Raw genomic sequence first — 14,606 nt, forward strand, 5'->3', positions numbered from 1 at the left:
GTGTGCTGTTGGTCATTTTTATTTTATTTTATTTTATTTTATTTTATTTTATTTTATTTTATTTTATTTTATTTTATTTTATTTTATTTTATTTTATTTTATTCTATTCTATTCTATTCTATTCTATTCTATTCTATTCTATTCTATTTTATTTTATTTTTTTAAAGTTTATGTATTTATTTTGAGGGAGAGATCGAGAAAGGGCAGAGACACAGAGAGAGAGAGAGAGTATCCCAAGCAGGCTCTGCACCATCAGCACAGAGCCCGACATGGGGCTCGAACTCCTAAACCATGAGATCATGACGTGAGCTGAAATCAAGAGTCCGACGCTTAACTGACTGAGCCCCCCAGGCGCCCCCTGTCGGTCATTATTTTAATCTGACAAATTGACTCTCTTGCAGACAGACCCAAGCGCCTGATTCCCGTTGTGAGAATCTGGCCTGTGACCGGAAGAGGTCCCAACTGAGGTCCTGGCCTTGGCCCCCATTTCTCCTCCGAGTCAAGACCACCACGTGGGCTCTGCCCCCACCATCCAGTGGCTTCTCTGTGGGGATCTGTTTGCTGGATCTGCTCCCTCCCCCACGCCCTTTGAGGCACCGCATCGAAGGCTGCCAGTCACGTCGTCGTCGTTGTCGTCGTCTCTCATTAATGCTTTGGAGGACGAACGAGACAATATAATCGCTCTCTGCACACCTGTCAGGTAGGTGCTGCGTTAGGCAGAATGTTTGAGGTTGTTTTCAGTTCTGATCAAAGTGATTGAAACAGATGTACCTCGTGAGTCTTATTAAATGGCAGGGAAAACTGCTCATCAGACATCTGACTGGTCCCGCGAATTCTTTGTATGCAGACGATGTTGCTTTTTTCCCCTTAGATAAACAAGTGTTTAGTTTTCTGATCGATACTTAAGATTGGGCAAGCTGGAGGAGAATCCATTTAATCCCAGACATAATGGCAATGGCCTGTTGTGATGCTCTCCTGATACAGAGTTTAGAAGTAATTGCTCCCTTTGACAAAGAGAAACATTATCTGCTTCGCATTCATTCACTTGTTTATTTATGTATTCAATAAATATTGACTGGGTACCTATCACGGCTCGTATTAGGTATTAGAATGTTCTAGTGATGAATCTGGCATGGTTCTTGCTTCCCGGAAGCCCACAGGCTGGGACGGGGAGAGAAGTAAATACACAAACAATTACAGCCGAAGCACAGTAGGTGGATTACTCGTTCATGTAATGTTTACGGACACGTGTGGCTGTGTCAGAAAATGGTGATCACTGGAGCCACGGGGTGCGGGCCGGACCTCGTGACTCTCTTCTAATAAATAGACTCTGGGGTGTCACTGCCAAGATTGGGGTACTCTTAGGGGTTCATTTGTGTCCCCCTGTGCCCCCTCCCCCCAGAAACATAAAGGTATGATGAAGGCTCAACCCAGGTTCCAAAGAACGTAGTGTCTTTCTTTGGAAATAGGGTCTTTGCACACAAGGTCAGGTAAAGAGAAGGTCGTTAGGGTGGGCTCTAATCCAGTAGGACTGGTGTCCTTATACAAATGAGGACTATGGACACAGAGGCAGACATACTCACAGGGGAGCCCGAGGTGAGCATGAAGGCAGAGGTGAGGTGATGGGTCGATGAGGTAAGGAACCCCAAAGATTGCCAGCAGAGCACCAGAAGCCAGTGGGGAGGCATGGAACAGATTCTCCTCGCAGCCCTCGGAAGAAACCAGCCCGGCTCACACCTTGATCTGGAGCCTTCAGCCTCCGGAACCGCGACGATGCGTTTCTGTGGTATTTGCAACGGCGGCCCAAGCAGGCAAATATGGTTACAGACAGTCTGTGATTTCTGCCCCATTCCCACTTTCTCTGGTTCTTCTCAGCTGCTCTGGTGAAGCCAGCTGCCACGTTGGGAGCTGCTCCATGGGAGGCGCATGTAGGAAGGAATCACAGGTGTCCTCTGGGCAACAGCCAGGGAGAAACTGAGGCCCTCTGACCAACAGTCTTTGAGGAATTGCCTCTTGCCCGCAACCATAGGAGAGAGCTTGGAAGTGAATTCTAGCCCTGCTGACAGCTTGGTCACAGTCTTCTGAGAGACCCTGAGCCACAGGAACCAGCTGAGCTGTGCTAGGATTCTTGACCCACAGAACCTGAGATGATCAATGTTTGTTTTCAGCTGTTAAGCTTTGGAGAAATTTGTTACGCAGCCATAGCTCGCTGATACAATCTGTAAAATAGACTAGACACTGTCCTGGGTCTCAGGGCAGTGCAGGTGACCCTGTCTTGGCCTTGTGAAGAAGCAGTTTGGTTAAAGAAGCTTGGGCTCTGACCTCTGGCTGTCTGGGGTTGGAATCCCAGCTCTGCTGTTCACTTGCTGTGCTGTGTCTACAAGTTACCTAACTTTGTTTTTTTTCCTCTATACAAAAAAGAATGGGACACCTGGGTGGCTCAGTTGGTTGAGCGTCTGACTTTGGCTCAGGTCATGATCTTGTGGTTTGTGATTTTGAGCCCCGCGTCGGGCTCACTGCTTTTAGCACAGAGCCTGGAGCCCGCTTCAGATCCTCTGTCCCCCTCTTGCTGCCCTTCCCCCGCTTGCGCTCTTTCTCTCAAAAGTAAATGACCACAACGGGGTTCCTGTGAGGATTAAGTTAATTTTTTGGAGAGCCTTTAAAGAATTTATTTCACATCCAACAAATATTTACTAAGTGTCTGTGGTGGGGCACTTGGGGGATGCTGGGGTGGCAGAAGTGTCCTGCTTGGAGCAGGTCCCTGCCCTCCTGGAGTTTACACTCTAGTTTACAACGTCGATACATTGTAGTCCATGTGTGTGGTCCTTGTGACTGTAGAGGGGATTGAGGATGATCATATTGAGGCAGGACAGTTGACTGAGCCTGCAGCAGATACGTGGAGCAGGGAGGGAGACTTTCCGGTAAGGTGAGAGGGACCTGGGGCAGGGGGAGTCAGCTTAAGAGTTTTGAGACATGGGGAGCGATCCTGCGTGCTTCGGGTCGGTCAGGTGCAGGCACCCGGAAAGGCTGGAAATACCATAGTGAGCCAGGCACAGAAGCAGACACTGGTGCGTGGGGGTCTATGCACATGTCCGGGGCAGGATGCTCGTGTGTCAAGGTGTAAGAGTAGGAGGACGGGAGTAGAGCCCCCCACGCCCCCCACCCCAGCCAGACGGGCTAACGCACTGTCTTCGTGCTGTAGTGGCTGAGGCTGCACTCTGATGGATTTTGGGACATTCCAGGGAGGACAGGAGGCTCCATCAGTGCCGGCCCCCAAGGGCCACAGTCCGCAGGGCTGGGAGGGTTTCTGTGTCCGTGCTCCCAGCCTCAGGGGAGCAGAGAGGTCAGACTGGGTGGCAACTGGGATGGAGTTGGAGAGCCAGCCCCTGGAAGAAAACTGGACGGAGCTGGCCCCTGTCAGAAGGGCTTATAGAGAGGTAGGCATCGGCTCAACCCAAGAGCAGCTGGAAATGGGAACAGATGGGGCGGGGTCACCCACGACCCATCGGGCCTGCCCTCGACTTCAGAACTCTCTGCGTGCTTCCGGTTCACAGTTCCGTGCAGCCACCCCGCCTCTTCCGGATTTAACTGCACCTCTGTCTGCAGCGTGTGGCTGCCTCCTCCTCTGTGCTCCCTGGGGATGTGCTCCAGGCCGGCCTCCCCACCCGGGGCTGGGTTTTAGAGGTCGTGCAAAGGCAGAAAAGCACAATTGACAAGTCGTAATGAGTTGACGGAGAGGGTAAGGCAGGGTTTCTCATTGCAACAAAATCACCACCTCATCTTGTTGAAAATGCCCGTTCCAGGTCCCCTGGGACTCAGTGCATCAGAATCTCCGGGGAGGTGAGTAACAGAAATTGGAATGTTAATGAACTGATTAGCATATGTGTCTTTAACCCCGCGATTTGAGACAAAAGTGCAGATAAGTAGGAAAACCAGAAGCAAAGCATCGTGGGCCCCCTTCAGGGATGCCACATTCTTCAGGCTTCTCGGCCGCTGCAGAGGGCAGCAGGGTTGTTGTGGCCCCCCCCCCCCTGCTTCTAGAAGCTTTACTGCCTTTCTGCCCAGACCCCTCAGCTGCCCTCTGTTCCAGGTGTGGCCCACTAGTTACCCTGGGTCCCCTTTCAGAGCTGCAGGCTCCAAAGTCACCCCTCCTGCCCCCCTTGGAACGCCCAGAGCCTCAGTGCAGTCGCTTATCATGAGATGGAGGGGGACCTGGGGGTCCGAGGGATTCTTTCCCTTTTGGGGGGGATGTCACAGAGCTGAAGGGCTGGACTTCCCAGGCTGTCTGTTCCAGAGGAGTTGTTAACTGGTGCCTTTAAAAAAAATGGTAGTGGTTTGAGGGAGTAATGAAGTAGAATATCTTGAGCCAGGGTCAAGGATTTGGGGAGGCTTGGGGCATCTTTCCTGTTGGTGGCTGAGTACCTCCTACCCACCTGCTGGAATCTGGGAGGACAACCAGCCATCAGTCAATCCATCAATCAATCAATCATAATGCAACACTTGCCTTAGCAACATGTAGACTCCTTATCTTACTTATATGGACCAAATACATTGACAGCTGCAGATGGATAAAAAATTATGGACTGCAACATGCAGATTTAAATAGTTGCCAAAATTATAAAATGCACCTCTAGTCATCCAGAGGTCATAGATCTGCTGTGTGCCTCTATGTTTTTTTCAAAAAAAATTTTTTTTTAAATGTGTATTTATTTTTGAGACAGAGACAGAGCATGAGCAGGGGAGGGGCAGAGGGAAGGGAGACACAGAATCCAAAGCAGGCTCCAGGCTCCGGGCTGTCAGCCCAGAGCCCGACGTGGGTCTTGAACTCATGAACTGGGAGACTGTGACCTGAGCCGAAGTCGGACGCTCAACCGACGGAGCCACCCAGGCGCCCCCTCTGTTTTGTCAGCACTTGTGGTCCCTGATCTGGGACAACCAGAATTTGAGTCAGGATGGTCTATTTTTTAAAAAAATATTTTTACTTTACGAGACATTGAGAGAAAGAGAGAGAGAGAGAGGGGACAAGCAGGGAAGGGACAGAGAGAAGGAGACACAGAATCCCAAGCAGGCTCCACAGTGCCATCAGCGCAGAGCCTGATACGGGGTTCCAACTCACAAACCATGAGATCATGACCTGAGCCAAGACCAAGAGTCAGGCGCTTAACCGACTGCGCCCCCCAGGCACCCCCCCTCCTTTTCAAAAGGAAGTGACATCTGAAGAAGGCAGCAAGCAGGCTGCGAGTCGTCTTATTATTTCAATTGCTGGTTTGCTCATCCGTTCACTGACCTGATGATACGGTGGGACGCTCCGTGGGCACCAGGGCTGGAGCAGTGACGAAGATGGACATTGGTCTCTTCTGGGCGGCAGTGCCTGGGGCTCCAGCACCGCGGGCGGCTCAGCTCCGGCGGCTTCCTCCACACCCAAGGGGGGGCAGGCGCAGTGCTCGCCCTTTTCCCCCAGCTCTCGGCCCTCCCCTCTCGCTCGGCAGGGTCGGGTGCCTCCCCACCAGTGATACACGCCCCATCCCTTGGTGCTGCCCCTGCCCTGTCCTTGCTGCCAGGCCTGTGCCGGCGAGCTCAGTGGTGAAGCCCCTCCCTTTGGGGTCAGACCCACTTACTCAACGTCCTGTGCCAGGCGGGGGACCTGGCACTTTCCGAGCCTCCTCTGCAAAATGGGCGTTAACGGTACTCACCTTGCAGGGTCACTGTGAGCGTTCACATGAAATAATGTGCGTCAAGGGCAAGGATGGTGATTGTGGCTTGCTTACGCACTGTCCAATCTCTCCTTTCTTAGTAACAGAACTCTGTACTGGGTACACATAGATGTAATTGGAGTATAGCTGGTGTATAATATCCTATTCGTTTCAGGAGTATGTCATAGCGATTCGATATTTTTGTCCATTACGAAATGATTCCCCCAGTAAGCCTAGTTAGTTACCATGTATTTTTTATTTTAGAGAAAGAGAGTGAGAGCGAGTGGGGGAAAGGGGTAGAGGGAGATGGAGAGAATCCTAAGCAGGCTCCACTGGACTCAGCATGGAGCCCGATGCGAGGCTCAATCCCACGACCCTGGGATCATGACCTGAGCCAAAATCAAGAGTCAGACGTTCGACCGACTGAGCCACCCAGGCGCCCTAGCACCTTATATTTTTAAACTCAGTTTTTGCTGGGCCAAATGCTCTATTTCTCCATCTCCTTAGCAATGGGGTGGCCAATGGGATTGAAGCAGAAATCACTGGGTGAGGATTTGGAAAAGCTCTTTAAAGGGCCCTGTTGCCTCTCCCCCTACCCCATATCCTCTTTCTTCCTGTCTGAAACGTGGATGTGACGGCTGGCGCTCCTGCAGCTATTTCTGACTATGGGGTGTCCATGAGGATAAAAGCCACTAAGGATGCTGGGATAGAAACATTGGAGAAGGCTGGACATTAATGATTTTCTGATGGGTTTTCCACGATGGCCTTGGACTGCCTGCCTTCCTTCAGACTATTTTATCAGGGAAAAAGGAAATCTCAATCTTGTCAAACCGCTGTTATTTCTTTGACTGGCAGATCAGCCAGAAACAGTTTTCAGTGGCTACAAACACCTTACCCTGTGCCTGTTCCCTGTGAGCATTTGGGGGAGGGGGGGGAGCCAGTACAGGAGCTGACCTGGAGGGGGCACTCAAGCCAAGGCGGCCTGTAGCTTTTGGCTCTCTCATCCGGGTTTACGGGAAACACAAAAGGTTTCCCCACTGGATATGTTAGCTGTGGGAGGGGCGACCTTCACGTGGCTGGGGCCTGTCCTACCCATCCGGTTAAAGGGGGCTCCGAGCCTGCTTTCTCTATCTAGCGTGGCCAGATATCCCCAGAGGCGGCTGCCTGAATGTGATGTCTCCCAAGGCCGATTGTTAATCTCTTTTCCTTGGAAACTCGGGGCCTGGCGCCCTGCCTTCCCGCAGGGAAGGAGTCCTTTGCAGGGATGGTTGGTTTGACAGGAGACAGGCCAAGAAGGGCGTCTCTGCAGCCCGTGCACACAGCCCGGGTCCCTCTCACACAGGCTCCCAGGACCTTGTACTCATTCCCTGACTCCAACGGATGGCTCCGAGGCGACAGGGAAACCTTTGAAGTAGAAGCACTTGGACTAATGGCGTAATTACTCCACAGAACCATTTGCAAAGTAATTATGGACTATTGTTAAGACTATCTTAGTTTTTTTTTTTTTTTTTAAAGTAATGAGGCTTTGCTTCGATGGTGATGATGGAGGGAAAAGGCAATGATACACGTGCACATTTAAAGAGGAGAGAAATACCCCCCCGGGGTCCCCTCCTCTCAAAGTCATCTGCCCCTTCCCCATCCACCTGATGCAAAACCAGAAACTCTCCGGGAATCCGCCACTGACCCTGAACGTGCGTGGCCGCATTCTCTGCCCTGCTCGGATGGGCCTGCTACGAAAATGAGGTTTTGAGAGATACTGGCTGTAGGATAATTTGCTGAGAAATGCATGTTTCCTAAGGATGGAAGGACCTTGAGGCCACACCATCAACACAGTGGAAGCCTGGGGGAGGAGGTCTTTACCTGAGAATGTTCCGGAGTAGCTCTTATCAGCACCCGATGCCAGAGCCGGGCTCCCTTCTTGGCCCAGCACACCCCGTCCCTTGACGCGGGCCCTGCAGCCTGCTTTCACCCAGCCCGCTGCCTCTGCTAAGAGGGGCCGCGGCAAGCTAATTGAGATACATATGACAATATTAACTTTTTGCATATCATATTAGCTCTCCATTAGGATAAATGAGGTGCGCAGAGAAATTGTAACAGAGCATTAGTCTCTGTGTCCACTTAGCACGTTGATTACGTCCGGACGAGATCCTCAAAGCCCACCCCAGGGATGGGAGGGAGGGGAGGGCTGAATCCAAGAGCACTCTTTCTAGATGGAAATTTAGTCTGAAGGTAAAACGCCAGTGATAAAAGAGAGGGCAGCGTGGAAGACTGGTCTTGGATGGAAGGAACTGGATGCATCCAGGTCCTTCCTGATGTCAGTCCCTTGGACCCCAGAGGAAACTGAGAGAACCCTCCAGGCGGCCTGGCACAGAGTGATAACGATCGTGACTAATCATAGCTACCGTTTATTGAGTTTGTGGAATGAACAAGTCCTTGGCATGTCACTTAGCCCTCACTTTAGTGACGGAGGGCCACAGGGCCAGACAGGGAAGGGCTTCGCCCAAGGTCTCCAGACTCTCAAGACAGAACTTCCCTCTGGAGAGGAACCACAAGCCTAGGCTTGCCTAACCCCGAAGTCTGATGCCCTAGCGTCTTGCCCTGCAGTCTTGCGGAGTGGATGGGGGGCGGGGACAGGTGTGGGGCAGCCTGCATATCCCCAGCCAGGGTGTCTTAGTCTGTTCTGGCTGCTATAACAAAATATCCCAGACAGGGTGGCTTACCGACAACAGAAATTTATTTCAGGAGCCAGGAGTCAGAGATCCGGGGGCCAGCATGGTCGGGAGAGGGCTGTTTTCTGAGTCACAGACTTCTTATGTCCTTGTGCAGTGGAGGGGGCTAGGGAGATCTGCAGGATCTCCCCTTTTACCCCCCGTCTAATTGATTTATTTACTTTATTATTTAATCACTTTATTACTGAGGTATAGTTGACATACAGTGTTGTATTAGTTTCAGGAATGCAGCATCGTGATTCGACACTTACATACAGCACTCAGTGCTCACCCTGATAAGCGTAGGCACCTTCTATCACCATATTATAACTGTCACCCTTAAAAATAAAACTGCCCGTTATTTCACCAGCAAAAATGGGCTTATTCGGGAATAGTAGAGAATTGCCATCTGGGACGATCAGGCTCCCGCCAAACTGTAGGCAAGCCCAAGAAACAAAAGAAAGGACCATTATTTAATGGAGAAGGAGGAGGAAGTTGGGAGGTTTTTTTTTTTTTTAATTTTTAAAAATATTTATTCATTTTTGAGAGAGAACATGAGTGGGAGAGGGACAGAGAGAGAGAGAGAGGGAGACACAGAATCTGAAGCAGGCTCCAGGCTCCGAGATGTCAGCACAGATCCCAATGCAGGGCTCAGACTCACAAACCCAGAAATCATGCCCTGAGCTTAAGTTGGAGGCTCAACCGAGCCACCCATGCACTCCCTGGGGTTGTTTTGAACAAAAGTCCATTGGAGAGAAGCAAGAGCTGAGGGTGATGAGGGTTTCCCATTGACTGAGTTGCAGGGGTGGTGGATGTCTTTCTATGTGGGGTCTGTAATTAACAATTCTTCCTGTAATTGACAGGGAGTGGTATGGTTCCCCACCCCCCCCCCCCCCGCCCCCCAACAGCCTCCCCTTCTCGCATCCCTGGTCCACTTAGTGAGGGTTCTTCTTACCCATTTTCACACAAGGTTATGACAGTATTGTTGAGTATATTCCCTAGGCTGTATTTTTCGTGTCTATGGCTTATTTATTTAATCAAATTAATTAATTAATTTTTAAGTGCTTATTTTATTTTTGAGAGCGAGGAAGTGAGTGCATGAGCAGGGGAGGGACAGAGAGAGAGGGATAGAGACTCCCAAGGGGGCTGCTTGGGATTTCTCTATTTCCATCTCTCTTGGCCCCTATCCCGCTCACGCTCTCTTTCGCTCTCTCTCAGAATAAATAAATAAACATGAAAACAAAGAAAAAAAAGAAAGTGTGTTAATCCATCTAATGTGCTCAGCATCAGTGCCTGGCACACAGTCTCGTTGTTATTTACCTCCGTGTCCAGCTGTGAGTTTATCCATATATACAGGAGCTGCCTGACTTTTTTTTGGTGCTAAGACAGGAGGGTGTCCAGGCCTTCAGGCTGCTGGACAGTGAGGAGTGGGAAGCCGGCAGGTGGAGGGGCTCGAGCTTACCCTGGATTGGCTGGGTGTCTGTTGGGTGCTGCCTCCTTGGGGGCAGGTGCGAGGGCATCTCTCTGAAGGGAGCGACGGCCCGTTTCAGAGCGTGGCTGTGGGGCGTGGGTTTCCAAAGTCAGCTCCTCCGAGACAAAGAGTCCCGTGTGGCTCCTCTCTGCACCCCTTGTTCAGCTCAGGCCCTGGGAGACAGTAAGGCCTCGGTGACTAGCTGTGGGTCGAGCACGACATGAGACAAAGGTGAACATCCGGGATGGTGTTAGAGGGTGGATCATTAAGTCCAGAGCGGTATGGTGCACGTAACGTGAACAGGAGGAGTCCAGATGGCAGGGCTGACCGGTCAGGCGGAGGCGATCTGAACTCGGCCTTGAAGAAGGGATCTGTTCTGCAAAGGTCCTTGGGAAATTGGGATGGTTTTCAGGTGCGGGAGCCCCGTGAGCCGTGGTGGGGGCCCGAGCGAGGGAGCAGAGGGGCCAGTTTCTTTGACGCACGTTGCATGTGTTAGAGGTTAGAAGGGGACAGGCGGCCTCGAGAGAGGGGCAGGAGTTTGAACTCGGTGCAGGGGATTACCGGAGGCGGACCGGCCTCCTGGGGGCATTTTACAAGGTTGAGCTGTTACAAGATGGATTGAGAGCTGGGCTGGGGAGCGGGGACAGGAAAGGTCTGCATTTGCTTGAGCGCTGGAGCCTCAGCCTCTCTTGTCTGATTCGAGGGCCCTGGGAGATTATGCGGCCTCTGCCTGTGTCGCCAAGTGGTGCAGTCACTTAACCATGACCTGCAGATTAAGTCACCTATTGTGTGGAGTAATGAGTCATTCTCCGAGGCTTTTGTGTAAGCAAATAGAGTATTTATCCAGGTCCCAGGGAACCTGGGGACACCTTGGAAGCAAGAGAGATGCCTTTGAAGTGGAGTCGAATGAAATCCTTAAGCCTCTGTGTCCACAGACCCCTTCGTAAGTCATCGGCTGTTTATTTCAAGGGCAGAATATTTCCGGAGCAAAGAAACTTTTCAGCGAGACGTCTTGAATCGTCAGCCTGCCTGGAACTCACAGAACCTTTTCTCCGTCTCCTTAGTGAGGATACGGGGCCCAGGCAAAGTGACCGGCAGGCGGGGGGGGGCTGGGTCTGAGGGCAGCTGGAATTCTCCCCAGCCACCCCCCTTCCTTCCTTCCCCCCCTTCCCCCCCTTCCCAGGTGTGGGAGGGAGGCCTCCCTTAAAAATACCCTGCAGGCTGAATTCCATCCTGGAGTCTGCTTTCTGCCAGACCCAACCTGTGATATGCAGGGAGAAAAGGCTGAGGCCAAGGGTCCGTTCCTCTCGGGACCTGGGTTTCTTCATTTGCAAGACGAAAATGGCTTACTGGAATAGAGGTTCTCGAAGAGTGCTCCGCGGCAGTTCGAGGTGCCCAAGACACTTTCAAGATGTCCGTGAGGACAGAGCTGTTCTCACCATATTATTGCCGGTATTTATTTGCCATTTTCGCTGAATTGCCGCTTGCACGGAAGGCGCCAAACCAGTGGCGCCTTAGTGGTGACATCGAGCCATGCTGATGTCATCGCCAAGTCTTACCAGCGAGCACGGGCACTTAAAGAAAAATCCAGCGTCACCTAAGAATGTCCTGGAAGCAGTAAAAATTATTATCTTTTTTTTAATGTTTATTTTTGAGAGAGAGAGAGCACGTGCAGAGAGAGAGGGAGACACAGAATCTGAAGCAGGCTCCAAGCTGTCGGCACAGAGCCCGACACGGGGCTCGAACTCACGGACCACGAGATTGTGACCTGAGCCGAACTCGGATGCTCAACCGACTGAGCCACCCAGGCGCCCCTAATGCTTATTTATTTTTGAGAGAGAGAGGAGAGAGAGAGACAGAGCACAAGCAGGGGAGGGGCAGAGAGAGAGGAAGACAGAATCGAAAGCAGGCTCCAGGCTCCGAGCTGTCAGCACAGAGCCCGACGCGGGGCTCGAACTCACGAACCACGAGGTCATGACCTGAGCCAAAGTCGGATGCTTAACCAACGGAGCCACTCAGATGCCCCCAAAGCAGTAAAAATTACTGATTGTATTAAATTTTGACCCTTGACGACACTTCTTTCTACTATTCCGGGTGACCACACACGCCGTAGACCTACATAAGCACGGTGGGTGCCTTGAAAGGAAGCACACATGTGTTCAAGGTGAACTAGCTGCTTTTCTCAAGGAAGAACATTTTTACCCGAGAGAACAGTTGACAGAGAAGCCACGGCACCCCTTTCCTTGAAAATGAACACGGTGAGCCTGTCGCTTGGAGGAAGACAGCCGACGGTACTTGTTACCGATGATAAAACTCAAGCTTGCAAGTGCAGTTTAGAACTTTGAGAGACTCCTGTCTGCCCCTGCCCTGAGCTTGATGGCTTCCCCATACTATCCACTTTTCTGATGAGATTGGTGGGATCCTCACTAATTGGATTTTTGATTTTGTACGAGAAAGCGTGCCACCATTCGGAAGACCCGCCTGACTCCGTGAGCTCGCGTCTTTCCAGGCGCGATGTCCCAAACTCACGTTCCAGTAAAAGACCCATTCAAAGCGCAAGGTGGGTCAATGAGTTTGGAAGTAACGGAGAATGAAAAGTTCATTTATATGGTACCGATTCCACATTGCATCCAATCTGCCAGCAACTAACTGCTTGCTGCATTTTGATGTAGTGCCCAAAAAGAATACACACAATTATCTATAAAGGCTATATAGTTCTAGCTTCCTCTCTGACCCCAACTAGGAATGGTTCTCCACTTTTCATGAGTCATGTGATTAGATTGGACCCACATGGGTAATCTCCTCAGTTTTTGAAATTTAAGTTTTATTTTTTAAAATTTTTTAGAGAGAGGGGCACCTGGGTGGCTCAGTCGGTTAAGCATCCGACTTTGGCTCAGGTCATGACCTCACGGTTCATGGGTTCAAGCCCCACGTCGGGCTCTGTGCTGACAGCTCTGAGCCTGGAGCCTGCTTCAGATTCTGTGTCTCCCTCTCTCTCTGCCCCTCCCCTGCTCACACTCTGTCCCTCTTTCTCTCTCAAAAATAAATATTAAAACAATTTTTAAAATTTTTTTAGAGAGAGAAAGATTGCAAGCTGGGGAAAGGGAAGAGGGAGAAGGAGGGAGAATCCTAAGCAGGCTCCAACCACACTTGATCCCAGGACCCTGGGATCATGGCCTGAGCCAAAAATCAAGACTCGGATGCTCAACCGACTGAGCCACCCAGGCGCCCTGGTAATCTCACCATTTAAAGATCCTTTCCCTTAATCACATTTGCAAATAACGTATTTATATTGCAAATATAAAGTAATATATTTATAAGCTCAGGGATAAGGGTGTGGACATCTTTGAGGGGTCATTATCCTGCCTATCTTCTTTTACCATCTGGCCCCCAAATGGTGATCCATTGAGACTCTGGGTGTGATCCAGGGGCACAATTCCTCACTCCATGTGAACTAGAAAACAGGTTTTCTGCTTCTGGAATACGATAGTGGGACAGGCGTTGGGTAACAGTTATAGACATTCTGGTTCCAAGAGGGAGAAAATGGAAGGAAAAAAAAGGAATCGTAAGTCCTCACCAATTTTGAAATCGAGATGGGCAAACCCCATAAGGTTTCAAGGCTTGGAAATAATTCCCTGGTTTGTGGCTCTGCCGTCCGGGCTGATGGCTCCATGGTCATTCTTCCCAGCATAGGGTCCTTTGTCGTTTTAAGAATGCAGAGGAGTTCTGAAGCCAAAGTTCGAGAACTCCTCATTGGATCGGATCACTGAATGTTGGGGGCCGGGAGGACGGGAGGATGGTTGAGAAGGATCCTGAGTTGCCTGAAATCAGCAGGAAGGGTGTGTTGATCAGCTGGGAATGTTTGCTGTGATCTGAAAGGGACATAGTGACATGTATATCAACCATAAAGGCCCCTCTGTCTAGCTCTTTTGGTCTCTGGCACTGTGAACCCTTCTCAGAACATTCTGGAAGGACTAGGTAATAGCCCAAGAAGTAGCAGCACAAGCCAAACTAGGACCATGACCCTTGCAAGCTGAGCTGACCCTGGGAAAAATCATGAGAGTTCTTTTTTTTTTTTTTCCCCCTATTATTCCAGCTTCTCTCTTCAGCAGTGTCTCCCCATCCACAACTTTAGGGCCCTGGAATGTTTTATCACCCTTACTGAAACCTCTTTTTTTTTTTTTTTTTTTAATAAAAGGATACAACAAGCTTACTTTTTAATGAAGTGTATATAACGAGGCAGGCTAACTGTACCAGCCTTCCTAGGAGATTCAACCTTTATCGCAAGACAGAAATCTTCAGCTAATAAATTTCAGACTTTTTAAACCCATGCTCTCTCTTCTATTGAAACATAAAAGTCTGAGCTTTTCCGCCCTGATACAGCAACCTGGGAATCACGGTATTGTCTGTGTATTCCTACCAGTCAAGGAGATCTTTTTAAGCTTTATTTTCTGAAGTCTGTGTTGTGAAAACATTTTTGTGTTTTCCAAATACGAATTACAACATTTGATTATGTGTTTTCAGCACCTCTCTTTCCTCCCGCTTGTTCCAGTCCCTACACCCCCACAGTTGCCTTCAAAAGTACAGTTTTCTCTCCCGACCCAACCTTTCGTGGAAGATTCCTGTCTCAAGTTGTGGCAGAATATATTTTCCAGAATGGCGCCAATAACATTTCCCGTTCTACAGTGTTCTTTTCACAACTTAACAAGGTAACAAGTTGTCTCCCCAAGAGGT

The 14,606-nt window shown here is 50.2% G+C and overlaps 1 long non-coding RNA gene across 1 annotated transcript in view; it reads left to right on the forward strand.

The window, feature by feature from the left end:
* LOC147572976 (uncharacterized) overlaps positions 1-14,606 on the forward strand; it is a 563,239-nt gene that overhangs the window by 110,052 nt on the left and 438,581 nt on the right. The window contains exon 2 of the long non-coding RNA XR_015245397.1: positions 402-700. This is a non-coding gene — a long non-coding RNA (uncharacterized LOC147572976). The remainder of the gene's footprint in view (positions 1-401; positions 701-14,606) is intronic.

Source organism: Puma concolor, chromosome E3 (assembly GCF_028749965.1).
Source record: "Puma concolor isolate L17-30 chromosome E3, mPumCon1.1.hap2, whole genome shotgun sequence".
NCBI classification, from domain to species: domain Eukaryota; kingdom Metazoa; phylum Chordata; class Mammalia; order Carnivora; family Felidae; genus Puma; species Puma concolor.